The sequence below is a fragment of the Pongo pygmaeus genome, chromosome 4, assembly GCF_028885625.2.
Source record: "Pongo pygmaeus isolate AG05252 chromosome 4, NHGRI_mPonPyg2-v2.0_pri, whole genome shotgun sequence".
In the NCBI taxonomy this organism is placed as follows: domain Eukaryota; kingdom Metazoa; phylum Chordata; class Mammalia; order Primates; family Hominidae; genus Pongo; species Pongo pygmaeus.
This window is the reverse complement of record NC_072377.2, coordinates 76,396,443-76,412,462: the sequence shown is the minus strand read 5'-3', so window position 1 is coordinate 76,412,462 and position 16,020 is coordinate 76,396,443. Positions and strand designations below refer to the sequence as shown.

Sequence of the window (16,020 nt, the reverse complement as noted above, 5' to 3'; positions counted from 1 at the left end):
GCTGGAGTGCAGTGGCGTGATCTTGACTCATTGCAACCTCTGCCTCCCATGTTCAAGTGATTCTTCTGGCTCAGCCTCCTGAGTAGCTGGGATTACAGGCATGTGCCACCATGCCCGGCTAATTTTTATATTTTTAGTAGAGACAGGGTTTCACCATGTTGGCCAGGCTGGTCTCGAACTCCTGACCTCAGGTGATCCACCTGCCTCAGCCTCCCAAAGTGCTGGGATTACAGGCATGAGCCATCGTGCCTGGCCTGGATGCCAAAATTCTTAAAAGAAACATGGGAAGTTATCTCCTTATAAGCTCCATAAGACTAAGATCTGGCAAAACCAGATCTTGAAGTATGAGATGAAACCTCAAATTGACACTTGCCAAAATTCTCCATTAAACACCACATCACAGTAGGGATAAATTTGCCACAGTATTAAACACTGACTAGAAAACTTCTGTAGTATAACAGAGGACATGTCCTGTTCATGCATTATCTATACTAAATTAAGCTCAGTATGGTTTTGGGATGATTCAAGCACATTACATTTATTGTGCACTTTATTTCTATTATTATTACATTGTAATATATAATAAAATAATTATACAACTCCCCATAATGTTGAATTAGCAGGAACCCTGAGCTTGTTTTCCTGCAACTAGAAGGTCTTATCTGGAGGTAATGGGAAACAGTGGCAGATAATCCTCATAAGGAGTAGCCACCTAGATTTCTTGCATGTGCAGTTCACAATAAGATTCACACTTCTGTGAGAATCTAATGCCACCGCTGATCTGACAAGAGGCAGAGCTCAGGTGGTAATGTGAGTGATGGAGGACAGCTGGAAACACAGATGAAGCTTCACTTGCTTGGCCACCACTCACCTCTGTGTGGCCCGGTTCCTAACAGGCCACGAACCGGTGCCAGGGGTTGTGGACCCCTGCTCTAAGTAATAGTTTTAGCATCCCCAAATAGATTTATATAATTTATACAATTGTGTTTATTAATGTGTACTAATAGGTACAGTTATTTTCTAGGTAAGTTGAAGTATTTGCCTATCAAAAATCCACAGCCCTTACTATGGCAGAAAACAAAATAAAAAAAAAAACAACAAAATAAAAGCACAACTAGATTTTGTGTTACTAACTTAGAATATTCCAATTATCTAATACACAGGCATATTTAATTAGAATGCTTATTTATAGAATGCTTACATAAAAGCTATGTAAGTCTTTTTCCATTAGTCATAAACTTTATTATCCTTATCACTCTTAATCCTCTGAAAAAATGAAAAGGTCCTTGACCAAACTGAAAAGTTACATCTGCTAGATATGTTAAATTGAGGTTCTCCAGAGATCCTTCAGCAGATGGTTCACAGAAGTTGACTGCTAACCCAAGATCCTCAGAACAAGCTAATGATTACATGGAGTAGATAATTTTGGCTCCAGATCATTGGAAGAAGATTCTTCTATATATTACACTCTCTATTGAATATTCTTATATATTACATTTGTGGTAATACTATTCTCCTTTATTGCCTTAAAGTATTCTACTTCTGACTTACCCTATCATATTCACTTTACTAGTGATAATGAGTTACTATGTCTAGACCAGAGTTGACAAACTATGGCTTACAGACCTAATCTGGCCTCCCACTTGTTTTTGCAAATAAAATTTTTTTAGAACACAGCCACAGCCATTTTTTTTAACATGTTGCCTATGGCTGCTCTTGTGCTACAACAGCAGAGCTGAGTTGTGACCAAAAAACAATATATGGCTCACAAAGCCAAAAATATTTAATATCTAGTTTTTTACAGAGAAAGTTTGCTGATCCTTGATCTGGATAATTATCATCATAACTCTACAATTCAGTTATTCCAAGCTATTTTTAGCTCAGCCATTTAAATAAATGATGTTAAGGTATGTTACTCTGACTTTCCAATAGCAGTACTCTTTGTCCAAGAAGCATAGTGAGAAAGAAAACAACAACAACAACAACAAAAAAAACCAGAAAAAGCCAAACAAACAATACTCTGCATGCAATATATAAGTGAAATAAAATGTCCTTGCACCAGGGAAATTACAAAATACAGACAACAACTATTTGTCAACAGTACTCAGAAACAATATATCTGGAGTTCCATCAATGTTGAATTATCTCTTCTGTATATTTTTGTTATTTTTTTTTCTGTAAAACAGTGAAACTCTTTAGTGCCAACATAGGACCAAGATTAATTGTTCTGTTGAATTATTAGTTAGGCCATTCCAACAGTGTAATTTCTGTGGTAGTCAGTCTCCAAGATAATACCTAATGATTTTCGCTTCTTGGTGTTCATGCACTTGTACACCTCATACCTCTCCCACACTGTGCTGAGGTTGGTATATGTGACCTCTATGGCAACAGTGATGGTATGTTACTTCCAATGTTAGATAATAAAAGACAACGTATTTTCTGCCTTATTCTCTATCATACAATTCACTCTAGGGAAAGTTAGCTGCCATGTTGTCAGCAGCTCTGTGGAAAGGCCCATGTGGCAAGGAATTGAGAAATCTTGCCAACAGCCCATGAGAAACTGAGGCCTCCAGTCCATAGCCAGGTGAGTGATCCTTCTTGGAAGTACGTGGATCCTATACTCTATTCCAGCCTTCAGAGAACTGCAGCCTTAGCTGACATCCTGGCTGCAACTTTGTAAGAGACACTAATCCAGAACCACTCAGATAAGATGCTCCAAAACTTATAACCCTCAGGAATTATATGACATAATTTTCTTGTTTTCAAGCTGCTAAATTGGGAATCATTTGTTATAGAGCAAAAGATAACTGATACAATTTAGCTCCCCCACTAAATTCCCCAACATCCCAAATGAATTATGTATCATTTCAAAGAGTACATAAAACCCTTTATGGAGAGAGAATTCTGAGAATAATGATCCTATCCACAGGAGTGAAACTACTAGAAGCTTTCACAAAAAAATTACTTTGGTTGACATAGTAAATACTACATCCCAAACTGTGAGGCACAGCAAACACAACAAACCAGTTTAAATTCCTTAAACCAAGTAGTTATAAATAATAGAATTGTCTTGGATTTTATTTTGGCCAATCAGAGAAGATTCTTTACCATTGCTAACATTGTGTATTATACCTAAACACTTGCAGTGAATTGGAATAATCTACCTCTAAGCTAAAAGAAAAGGCAACCTGGCTACCTAAAATAAACTTGGAAAATCTTTGAGACTTGTTTTTGTGATCAGGTCTGAGAAATTTGGGGTCATGGTTCTGAAATATCTCCTGGGCCTTTCCAGTTATACTTATCTCACTGGTGTTCAATGTCTATGTTCCAGAATCTTAAATGCTTGTGTGCAGCCACCATCCTGACAAATGATTCAACAAATGATTCAAAGACAAAAACAAGAATGCAATTATTCTGATAGACACGTAAAACTGAAAATCAAATATCCACAGATGAAACTTCACCTTCAAGGAAAATTGCCAACAGGGGAAAAGAGCTGCACAACACCTGAAGTTTTCTCCTGCAGCTTTGATTGAACAAGCACCAGTAGGAAGGACTAAAAATAAAGAGGTTCCTACAAACATAGAAAAAGACTGTTTTTTTTTTTTTCTGTAGCAATGGAAACAAAATAGCCACAAGTACCAGTTTTAAACCCATTCAGTTGATCAAGAATAACCTGCATCAGTGAGCCCCTCTCGCTTGAGTCAGCTCACAGGGAAAGAGTCACTTCAATAAACACACCTCTCAGTGCCAGCTAATCAGCAGCAGTCTCACCTGAGTAACTGAGCTGCCGCAGATGATGTCCAACCACTCATACCCCTGAAAGTCTGTCAATTCCTAGCACTTCATGCTTCCCCTAAAGAAAAATCTGATATAAGGCTGTCTGCTGTGCCTGACTGGCATAGCCCTCCCTGATTATAGGAAGCAATGCATTCAGCTTTGTCTTGTCAATATTTTTGATGTTGAGTGCTCGTCTCATCATCTTTTGACCAATTCCCCTGATACTTTTATCATTTTTTTAACCTCTTCCTGTTTAATACTACTAAGAGTAATAGTAATGATGATGATGATTTTGTAACTGCTACTCACCATATGCTATGCACTGTGCCAAGGGCTTTCATTATCTTAATATCTGGCTACCAGCACTTTTTAGATTTTCAGGTAGCACTCACACCTGAGGCTATCCCTGGCTTATTCCATGTGCCAGTCATTTGCTGGTTGCCTTCGATTCATTCCTCACCCTTTCTCTGTTCTGTCATGGAAGGCTGACTCCTGCAGACGGAGTCTGCCAGGCTCTTCTGTCAGCTGGCTTCCAGTTCATTTCTGCTAATGGGAATCTGTGGTGAAAGATGAAAGGCCAGAAGGGAGAAAGGAGGAATATTTCTTCCCTCTCTGCTTCTGGAGGTGGCTTGGTCAATATCTGTGTTTCTTCCCATTGCTCCAGCTCTTTTGAACATGCCTTATTTCTTTTGGTGATAAAGGCATGATGCTGTAGATATCTAGGTTGTTTGGCAATCCTGTTTGGATTCTCAGCTTTTACAACACCCAATAATAAATTCTTTTTGAAACAGCTTCAATCTTTGTAATTTCCTAGAACATTGACAGAATGAGCAAGAATAGGTGGTAGAATTCATATCAGGTAGAATTGAGAGTCTTGAGATTTAGTCCCAAGTTTGTCTCTGAATCACGTGTGACCTTGAAACAATTACAGGTTGGTGCCTCAGTTTTGCTATCTATATAATGGAATTACTGATCTTTAAAGGTTCCCCTTCTGGCCCTCCGCCACTACCCTGCCCAATTAGAACCTTCTATAATGCTGGGATTGCAAGAATTAGTTTAACATTTATAAGAGTTATAACTGTTCTATTCTCTCACATAAGAGTTCAAAAATTGCTTTAAAATGAAAATGCAGAGCCCTCATTTAAAGAGCAGGGAAAAAGTGTCATTAAAAGTGTTATAAGTAAAGATTTTCCTTTAAAATTTGTATTTTTATAAAATGCTATAGAGGTAATAGTGATATATGAGCAACAATTAACTTAAAAAGTACAAAAAATTTTCTGGCATTATAACATTATACAATACAATATATAATACTACTTTATTAATGTGATATCTTGATTAATGATAAGATTTTTCAGGCTTGCTTTTCCACAAATTCATTTAATGGATCATCAAAATTTAAACTTTTAGAAATTTTATTTTCCATTGATGCAATTGAAAGTGACATTAGTTTCTCCTGGAAAATGACAGATTGCAAATAATTTTTGATAATTTTAAATTTTGATGAGGATCTTACTGCTGATGCAATTGTTATTGGAGCTGTTAAGAGTATTTTGTAGCCTGTTACATTTGGGATACATTTCTGATAAATTATTATTGCTACTATATTTTAAGACTAGTTAAGTATAGTAGTGAGAAGGTAGAAAGAGTAGAACAAAGAGTTTGATCTGTAACTGACTGAATAATCAATTGAGATAACTCACTACTCTCAGGTCAGCCTGATAAATTATTTTGATACAAAAATTTTAGCATATGTAGAGCTGATAATTCTCTTGGAGCAATTTTTCTAAAAATATTTAATTCTTTATACAAATTAGTTTTGTATAAGACTAAATTTAATTTTAAATGTAAATTTATACAACGGCATCTTAATGTTTCCTCTGACATTTCCTATAACTTGTAGAGGTTGTACAAGAAATTAAAAGTGGCTTCTTTATTTGTATAAAATTCAGAATGATGGCTTATGCAGTCTACCAATGTATCTTCAATTATAAGGAAAAAACTAATTTAAACGTGGTCTCAGCTTCCATGGTGGCACCTACCTGTAGTCCCAGCTTCTTCAGAGCCTGAGGCAGAAGGATCCCTTGAATCCAGGAGTTGGAGGCAGAATCCCTTAAGTCCAGGAGTTCAAGGCTGTAGTGTGCCATGATCATGTCTGTGACTAGCCACTGCTCTCCAGCCTGGGCAACACAGCAAAAGCCTGTCTCAAAAATAAATAAATAAATAAATAAATAAATAAATGTGAAATTGTTTTACTCATTAATAGTTTGCTCATTTGAAGCTTCATATGAAACTAGTGTATTTTTCTATCAAATGCTACCATCTTTAAATTTATTTTATATTTTTAAGCCATGATCTTTAAATTTCTTTTCCATTTCCAAGCCTATTTCTCTTTCTAAGCAGCCTTGTAATGTTGAGGCTGTTTTCAAAATGTAAGATTCTCAACTCTTTAGAGAATTTTAATGGCTCCCTGATATGCTTTCTCACAATGTCCGTGTGTGCAGTTTTATTTTGTAATAATCTACTGAGAGTTTACTGCCTGTGTCCTGGCAGTTCCTGTCCTGGCCTCAGGCCAGAATTAATATTTGTACAGACACCACAAGGTTAGGTTCCAGGGACTGATGGCCAAGCCCGTCTCCCTCTGTGGGTCCCAGCGACGCCTACACACAGAATCCCTTCTTTCTCCCTTGGCTGCAGCCACTGCTGCTCTTGCGGCTGCTGTCACTCTCCCTGCTGCCATCCTGGTCCCATGTCCAGGTCCAGCAGCCTTAGTCAGGTAAATATAATCTTTTTGTGTACTTAAGACCTTGAAAGATGAGCAGAATACTGCACAAGAGGAGCCAGGGGTGTTTATCTTCTTTGTACAAGAAATTTTTGTAGCCTCAAATGTGAGGGACCTCAGTCATTGAGACTTACTGGCACCAGTAAGTCTAAAATCAGGGGCCCAGACACAGAGCCACAGATGCTCAGGAAAAGCCGTAGCATTGCCAGGGGACCCAGGGGATTGAGCACAATTGTTTCCGAGATGTTCAACAACATATTCGGTATTATAGGTGACTGAGAATCTTTCAGAAGTGGTGTTACATGAAGATTGGTGTGTTGGAGCAAACAGTATCTGACCACCTTGAGGAAACTTAACAAGTTTACTTACATGCCAGCATGTTATCTTTAGTACTTCTTGAATATTCTACATGATTCATTCACTGTAGGTGTGAGATATGTTGTACTGTTTTTTTTTTACAATGATACTGTAAAAAATTTAATGGAAAAATGTTTTAAAACAAGTTTTGAAAACTTTTTGTTATGGAAAATTTCAAACATATTCAAAAGTAGAGTGAATAGATAGTATAATGAACCCCACTTTAGGTACCCATTAACTCAGCTTCAGTGATTTCTTGACTGAATTTTATCTACGTCTCCATTCCCTTCCCTCAGTCCTAGGTTATTTTGAAACAAATCCCAAACATCCTATTATTTTATCAGCAAATATTTTAATAATATCTTTAAAAGATTAAGTACTATTATTTCACCTAAAAAATGAACGATTCTTAATACTATAAAATAGTTGTTAGTTAAATTTCTCTAATTATCTCAATTTTTTTTCAGAGTTTGTTTGAACCATGATCTAAACACACTCTGCATACTGCTATTAGTTGGTATGCTTCTTAAGTCTCTTTTAATATATAATTGTTGGCTGGGTGCCATGGCTAATGCCTGTAATCCCGGCACTTTGGGAGGTCGAAGTGGGCAGATCACTTGAGCTCAGAAGTTCGAGACTAGCCTAGGCAAAATAGAGAAACCCTGTCTCTACAAAAAATACATAAAAAAATTTGTTGGGCATGGTGTCGTGTGCCTGTGGTCCCAGCGACTTGGGACGCTAAGACAGGAGGATTGCTTGAGCCTGTGAGGTGGAGGTTGCAGTGAGCTGAGATTGCACCACTGCAATCCAGCTTGGGTGACAGGAGTAAAACTCTGTCTGAAAAAAACAAAAAACAAAAAATAAAAACCAAAAAAACCAAAAAAACCCTGTCTCAAAAAAAAAAAAAAACCACAAACAAACCCAGATGTATATACATACATATATACACATATGTATGTGTGTGTATATATATATATATATATATATTTGCCCCATCTCCTCTTTTTTCCTTTGTGATTTATTTGTTGAAGAAACTGGGTCATTTTGTCCTGTAGAATGAATCATGGTATGGATTCCGCTTCTTGCATCCTGCTGTGGTCTGAATGTTTGTGTCCCTGCAAAACTCATATGCTGAAATTCCAGCCCCTAAGGAAATGGTATTAGGAGATGAGGTTTTTGGGAGGTAATTAGGTCATGAGGGTGGAGCCCTCATGAATGGCATTAGTGCCCTTCATCAAAGAGATCCAAGAGAGACCTTGTGTTCCTTCCACCATGTGGGGACATGGTAAAAATATGGTTGTCCATGAACTATAAGCAGGCCCTTGCTAGACACCAAAGCCTTGATCTTGGAGTTCTTAGCCTCCAGAATTTGAGAAATAAATTTCTGTTTTTTATAAGCCATTCAGTTTATTGTATATTTTTTAGAGCAGCCTGAATGGGCAAAGACACACCTCTAGGTGATTGTTTAACATATTCTGCTGTTCTTTGTTTTTTTTTTTTTTAAGAGAAATAACAATTTTTATTTAAGGTTCTGATTCAGCACTTCTTGGGTTAGCTCCAGGAATTCCTATTTTCTTTTTTTTAAAATTTTATTATTATTATACTTTAAGTCTTAGGGTACATGTGCACAACGTGCAGGTTTGTTACATATGTATACATGTGCCATGTTGGTGTGCCGCACCCATTAAGTCGTCATTTAGCATTAGGTATATCTCCTAATGCTATCCCTCCCCGCTCCCCCCACCCCACAACAGTCCCTGGTGTGTGATGTTCCCCTTCCTGTGTCCATGTGTTCTCATTGTTCAATTCCCACCTATGAGTGAGAACATGTGGTGTTTGGTTTTTTGTTCTTGCAATAGTTTGCTGAGAATGATGGTTTCCAGTTTCATCCATGTCTCTACAAAGGACACGAACTCATCAATTTTTATGGCTACATAGTATTCCATGGTGTATATTTGCCACATTTTATTAATCCAGTCTATCATTGTTGGACATTTGGGTTGGTTCCAGGTCTTTGCTATTGTGACTAGTGCCGCAATAAACATATGTGTGCATGTGTCTTTATAGCAGCATGATTTATAATCCTTTGGTTATATACCCAGTAATGGGATGGCTGGGTCAAATGGTATTTCTAGTTCTAGATCCCTGAGGAATCGCCACACTGACTTCCACAATGGTTGAACTAGTTTATAGTCCCACCAACTGTGTAAAAGTGTTCCTATTTCTCCACATCCTCTCTAGCACCGGTTGTTTCCTGACTTTTTAATGATTGCCATTCTAACTGGTGTGAGATGGTACCTCATTGTGGTTTTGATTTGCATTTCTCTGATGGCCAGTGATGATGAGCATTTTTTCATGTGTTTTTTGGCTGCATAAATGTCTTCTTTTGAGAAGTGTCTGTTCATATACTTTGCCCACTTGTTGATGGGGTTGTTTGTTTTTTTCTTGTAAATTTGTTTGAGTTCATTGTAGATTCTGGATATTAGCCCTTTGTCAGATGAGTAGGTTGCAAAAATTTTCTCCCATTCTGTAGGTGGCCTGTTCACTCTCATGGTAGTTTCTTTTGCTGTTCAGAAGCTCTTTAGTTTAATGAGATCCCATTTGTCAATTTTGGCTTTTGTTGCCATTGCTTTTGGTGTTTTAGACATGAAGTCCTTGCCCATGCCTACTTCCTGAATGGTATTGCCTAGGTTTTCTTCTAGGGTTTTTATCATTTTAGGTCTAACATTTAAGTCTTTAATCTATCTCGAATTAATTTTTGTATAAGGTATAAGGAAGGGATCCAGTTTCAGCTTTCTACATATGGCTAGCCAGTTTTCCCAGCACCATTTATTAAACAGGGACTCCTTTCCCCATTTCTTGTTTTTGTCAGGTTTGTCAAAGATCAGATAGTTGTAGATATGTGGCGTTATTTCTGAGGGCTCTGTTCTGTTCCATTGGTCTATATCTCTGTTTTGGTACCAGTACCATGCTGTTTTGGTTACTGTAGCCTTGTAGTATAGTTTGAAGTCAGGTAGCGTGATGCCTCCAGCTTTGTTCTTTTGGCTTAGGATTGACTTGGCGATGCGGGCTCTTTTTTGGTTCCATATGAACTTTAAAGTAGTTTTTTCCAATTCTGTGAAGAAAGTCATTGGTAGCTTGATGGGGATGGCATTGAATCTATAAATTACCTTGGGCAGTATGGCCATTTTCACGATGTTGGTTCTTCCTATCCATGAGCATGGAATGTTCTTCCATTTGTTTGTATCCTCTTTTATTTCATTGAGCAGTGGTTTGTAGCTCTCCTTGAAGAGGTCCTTCACGTCCCTTGTAAGTTGGATTCCTACGTATTTTATTCTCTTTGAAGCAATTGTGAATGGGAGTTCACTCATGATTTGGCTCTCTGTTTGTCTGTTATTGGTGTATAAGAATGCTTGTGATTTTTGTACATTGATTTTGTATCCTGAGACTTTGCTGAAGTTGCTTATCAGGTTGAGGAGATTTTGGGCTGAGACAATGGGGTTTTCTAGATATACAATCCTGTCATCTGCAAACAGGGACAATTTGACTTCCTCTTTTCCTAATTGAATACCCTTTATTTCCTTCTCCTGCCTGATTGCCCTGGCCAGAACTTCTAACACTATGTTGAATAGGAGTGGTGAGAGAGGGCATCCCTGTCTTGTGCCCGTTTTCAAAGGGCATGCTTCCAGTTTTTGCCCATTCAGTATGATATTGGCTGTGGGTTTGTCATAGATAGCTCTTATTATTTTGAGATATGTCCCATCAATACCTAATTTATTGAGAGTTTTTAGCATGAAGGGTTGTTGAATTTTGTCAAAGGCCTTTTCTGCATCTATTGAGATAATCATGTGGTTTTTGTCTTTGGTTCTGTTTATATGCTGGATTACATTTATTGATTTGCATATGTTGAACCAGCCTTGCATCCCAGGGATGAAGCCCACTTGATCATGGTGGATAAGCTTTTTGATGTGCTGCTGGATTTGGTTTGCCAGTATTTTATTGAGGATTTTTGCATCAATGTTCATCAAGGATATTGGTCTAAAATTCTCATTTTTGGTTGTGTCTCTGCCCAGCTTTGGTATCAGGATGATGCTGGCCTCATAAAATGAGTTAGGGAGGATTCCCTCTTTTTCTATTGATTGGAATAGTTTCAGAAGGAAGGGTACCAACTCCTCTTTGTACCTCTGATAGAATTCGGCTGTGAATCCATCTGGTCCTGGACTTTTTTTGGTTGGTAAGCTATTGATTATTGCCTCAATTTCAGAGCCTGTTATTGGTCTATTCAGAGATTCAACTTCTTCCTGGTTTAGTCTTGGGAGGATGTATGTGTTGAGGAATTTATCCATTTCTTCTAGATTTTCTAGTTTATTTGCATAGAGGTGTTTATAGTATTCTCTGATGGTAGTTTGTATTTCTGTGGGATCAGTGGTGATATCCCCTTTATCATTTTTTATTGCGTCTATTTGATTCTTCTCTCTTTTCTTCTTTATTAGTCTTGCTAGAGGTCTATCAATTTTGTTGATCTTTTCAAAAAACCAGCTCCTGGATTCATTAATTTTTTGAAGGGCTTTTGTGTCTCTATTTCCTTCAGTTCTGCTCTGATTTTAGTTATTTCTTGCCTTCTGCTAGCTTTTGAATGTGTTTGCTCTTGCTTTTCTAGTTCTTTTAATTGTGATGTTAGGGTGTCAATTTTGGATCTTTCCTGCTTTCTCTTGTGGGCATTTAGTGCTATAAATTTCCCTCTACACACTGCTTTGAATGTGTCCCAGAGATTCTGGTATGTTGTGTCTTTGTTCTCATTGGTTTCAAAGAACATCTTTATTTCTGCCTTCATTTCATTATTTACCCAGTAGTCATTCAGGAGCAGGTTGTTCAGTTTCCATGTAGTTGAGTGGTTTTGAGTGAGTTTCTTATTCCTGAGTTCTAGTTTGATTGCACTGTGGTCTGAGAGACAATTTGTTATAATTTCTGTTCTTTTACATTTGCTGAGGAGTGCTTTACTTCCAACTATGTGGTCAATTTTGGAATAGGTGTGGTGTGGTGCTGAAAAGAATGTATATTCTACTGATTTGGGGTGGAGAGTTCTGCAGATGTCTATTAGGTCCGCTTGGTGCAGAGCTGAGTTCAATTCCTGGGTATCCTTGTTAACTTTCTGTCTCGTTGATCTCTGTAATGTTGACAGTGGGGTGTTAAAGTCTCCCTTTATTATTATGTGGGAGTCTAAGTCTCTTTGTTGGTCACTCAGGACTTGCTTTATGAATCTGGGTGTTCCTGTATTGGGCGCATATACATTTAGGATAGTTAGCTCTTCCTGTTGAATTGATCCCTTTGCCATTATGTAATGGCCTTCTTTGTCTCTTTTGATCTTTGTTGGTTTAAAGTCTGTTTTATCAGAGACTAGGATTGCAACCCCTGCCTTTTTTTGTTTTCCATTTTCTTGGTAGATCTTCCTCCATCCCTTTATTTTGAGCCTATGTGTGTCTCTGCACGTGAGATGGGTTTCCTGAATACAGCACACTGATGGGTTTTGACTCTTTATCCAATTTGCCAGTCTGTGTCTTTTAATTGGAGCATTTAGCCCATTTATATTTAAGGTTAATATTGTTATGTGTGAATTTGATCCTGTCATTATGATGTTAGCCGGTTATTTTGCTGGTTAGTTGATGCAGTTTCTTCCTAGCCTGGATGGTCTTTACAATTTGGCATGTTTTTGCAGTGGCTGGTACCAGTTGTTCCTTTCCACGTTTAGTGCTTCCTTCAGGAGCTCTTTTAGGGCAGGCCTGGTGGTGACAAAATCTCTCAGCATTTGTTTGTCTGTAAAGGATTTTATTTCTCCTTCACTTAGGAAGCTTAGTTTGGCCAGATATGAAATTCTGAGTTGAAAATTCTTCTGTTTAAGAATGTTGAATATTGGCCCCCACTCTCTTCTGGCTTGTAGAGTTTCTGCTGAGAGATCAGCTGTTAGTCTGATGGGCTTCCCTTTGTGGGTAACCTGACCTTTCTCTCTGGCTGCCCTTAACATTTTTTACTTCATTTCAACTTTGGTGAATCTGACAATTATGTGTGTTGGAGTTGCTCTTCTCAAGGAGTATCTTTGTGGCATTCTCTGTATTTCCTGAATTTGAATGTTGGCCTGCCTTGCTAAGTTGGGGAAGTTCTCCTGGATAATATCCTGCAGAGTGTTTTCCAACTTGGTTCCATTCTCCCCATCACTTTCAGGTACACCAACCAGATGTAGATTTGGTCTTTTCACATAGTCCCATATTTCTTGGAGGCTTTATTAATTTCTTTTTATTCTTTTTTCTCTAAACTTCTCTTCTCACTTCATTTCATTCATTTTGTCTTCCATCACTGATACCCTTTCTTCCAGTTGATCACATTGGCTACTGAAGTTTCTGCATTCATCGCGTAGCTCTTGTGCCTTGGTTTTCAGTTCCATTGGGTCCTTTAAGGACTTCTCTGCATTGGTTATTCTAGTTATCCATTCGTCTAATTTTTTTTCAAAGCTTTTAACTTCTTTGCCATTGGTTTGGATTTCCTCCTGTAGCTCGGAGTAGTTTGATTGTCTGAAGCCTTCTTCTCACAACTCGTCAAAGTCTTTCTCCGTCCAGCTTTGTTCCATTGCTGGTGAGGAGCTGCATTCCTTTGGAGGAGAAGAGGCGCTCTGATTTTTAGAGTTTCCAGTTTTTCTGCTCTGTTTTTTTCCCATCTTTGTGGTTTTATCTACCTTTGGTCTTTGATGATGGTGACGTACAGATGGGTTTTTGGTGTGGATGTCCTTTCTGTTTGTTAGTTTTCCTTGTAACAGTCAGGACCCTCAGCTGCAGGTCTGTTGGAGTTTGCTAGAGGTCCACTCCAGACCCTGTTTGCCTGGGTGTCAGCAGCGGTGGCTGCAGAACAGCAGATATTGGTGAACCACAAATGCTGCTGCCTGATCGTTCCTCTGGAAGTTTTATCTCAGAGGAGTACCCGGCCATGTGAGGTGTCAGTCTGCCCCTACTGGGGGGTGCCTCCCAGTTAGGCTACTCGGGGGTCAGGTATCCACTTGAGGAGGCAGTCTGCCCGTTCTCAGATCTCAAGCTGCGTGCTGGGAGAACCACTACTCTCTTCAAAGCTGTCAGAGAGGGGCAGTTAAGTCTGCAGAGGTTACTGCTGTCTTTTTGTTTGTCTGTGCCCTGCCCCCAGAGGTGGAGCCTACAGAGGCAGGCAGGCCTCCTTGAGCTGTGGTGGGCTCCACCCAGTTCGAGCTTCCTGGCCGCTTTGTTTACCTAATCAAACAACTAACTCAGCCATGGCGGGTGCCCCTCCCCCAGCCTCACTGTGGCTTTGCAGTTTGATCTCGGACTGCTGTGCTAGCAATGAGTGAGACTCTGTGTGCATAGGACCCTCTGAGCCAGGTGTGGGATATAATCTCCTGGTGTGCCGTTTTTTAAGCCTGTTGGAAAAGGGCAGTATTAGGGTGGGAGTGACCCGATTTTCCAGGTGCCGTCTGTCACCCCTTTCTTTGACTAGGAAAGGGAATTTCCCTGACCCCTTGCGCTTCCCGGGTGAGGCGATGTCTCACCCTGCTTTGTTTTGCGTACGGTGCGCTGCACCCACTGTCCTGCACCTACTGTCTGGCACTCCCCAGTGAGATGAACCCGGTACCTCAGTTGGAAATGCAGAAATCGCCCGTCTTCTGTGTCGCTCACGCTGGGGGCTGTAGATCGGAGCTGTTCCTATTCGGCCATCTTGACTCCTCCTCCTGTTCTTTGTATTTCTGTAACTTGTTCCTTGTATTTCTGTAGGCTTAAGAGATTTATCTTTGATTATTTGGTGTGTGGCTACTTCATAGGTGGTCTTGTGTACTTCTATCTAGACACAATAATGTCACTTTTTTGTGATGTTAGCAGCCATTAAATCTTTTTTCAGATCCATTATTTCATGAGGGTTTACAAAAGGATTATATTTAAATTGTATCATTATTTATTAGCTGGGCTATATCTATAAAGATAAACCTCTCTGTATAAAATATGGTTATTATGGTCTGAAGTATAGTATGCATAAAAAAACAAGACTTATGCTTATGCTTGATTCTTTCTCTTTATTTGCCAGTTTTTGAAATAGTGAATTGCTTCTCCAGCATTCTCCATATGTGACCAATGAGTTTTTAAAAGAATAATTATCAATTCATGAGTTTAAATTTATTTGATGTGTTTTAATCCCTACTAATGCCCACATTGTCTCATCTTTGGCCAGTGAGAGAATTGTTTGGCTCTTGAGTCCTTTGACAGGCTCACCCTAGTCTTTTATAGTTTCCTTGCTTTTTGGTATAGCCTGATATTCCAGCTTCATCTGGCACATTTTCTGTCCCAGGTTTGGAAACAGCTATTTCTCCAATGTATCCTCTGTTTTTTAGTGGAAATGATGTTTTCAAAGTACAGTCAAGTTTGTAGGTTTTTCCAGTAGACAGAGCCAGGAGTTTTTAAAAATAAAATAAATGATGAATTCATACTGATACTTCTAATTCAAACTCAGCATCACAGGGTTTTTGTTTAACATTATCAATCTTACGTCATCTGTATCTTCTTTCTCCATGAAGAAATTGGTTGCTTCTCAAGGACACCAACATAATTATTCATTTGCTTTGTCCCACAGAACATAACCCCCCAAAATAACTGTATCAACACTATACCAACAATGTGTTTACTGCAGACAATTTATAATTCTTTTATTTTATTTTTAGAGACAAAGTCTCACTTTGACACCCAGGCTGGAATGCAATGGCACGATTATTGTAATCTTGAGCCCAGTATAGCTGGGACTACAGGAGCACTCTTTTACACCTAGCTAATTTTAAAACTTATTTGTACAAGCAGGGCCTCACTATGTTGCCCAGGCTAGTCTTGAACTTCCGGGCTTAAATGACCGTCCTACCTCAGGCTTCTAGAGCCCTGGGATTACAGGTGTGAGTCACTGCACTGGCCCAATTTACCGTTATTTATATAGTACTTTTTGTCTTTAGGTTTAATCCTACTAGGATTAAACAATCAAATTATTGTGTTATAAAGTCATTGGAAATAATTTGTGTGATCTATTTTTAAAATTTTGTTTTTGCTTTA

At 38.6% G+C, this 16,020-nt stretch overlaps 1 long non-coding RNA gene across 2 annotated transcripts in view; it reads right to left on the bottom strand.

Annotated features, from left to right (window-relative positions):
- The window catches only part of LOC134739589 (uncharacterized), an 86,996-nt gene that overhangs the window by 34,170 nt on the left and 36,806 nt on the right, over positions 1–16,020 (bottom strand). Inside the window, exons 5-7 of one of the 2 annotated variants that reach the window (XR_010126400.1) lie at positions 14,567–14,707; positions 6,932–7,028; positions 5,823–5,980 (exon numbers count right to left, since the gene is read on the bottom strand). This is a non-coding gene — a long non-coding RNA (uncharacterized LOC134739589). The remainder of the gene's footprint in view (positions 1–5,822; positions 5,981–6,931; positions 7,029–14,566; positions 14,708–16,020) is intronic. The other variant, XR_010126401.1, reaches the window with a different exon arrangement.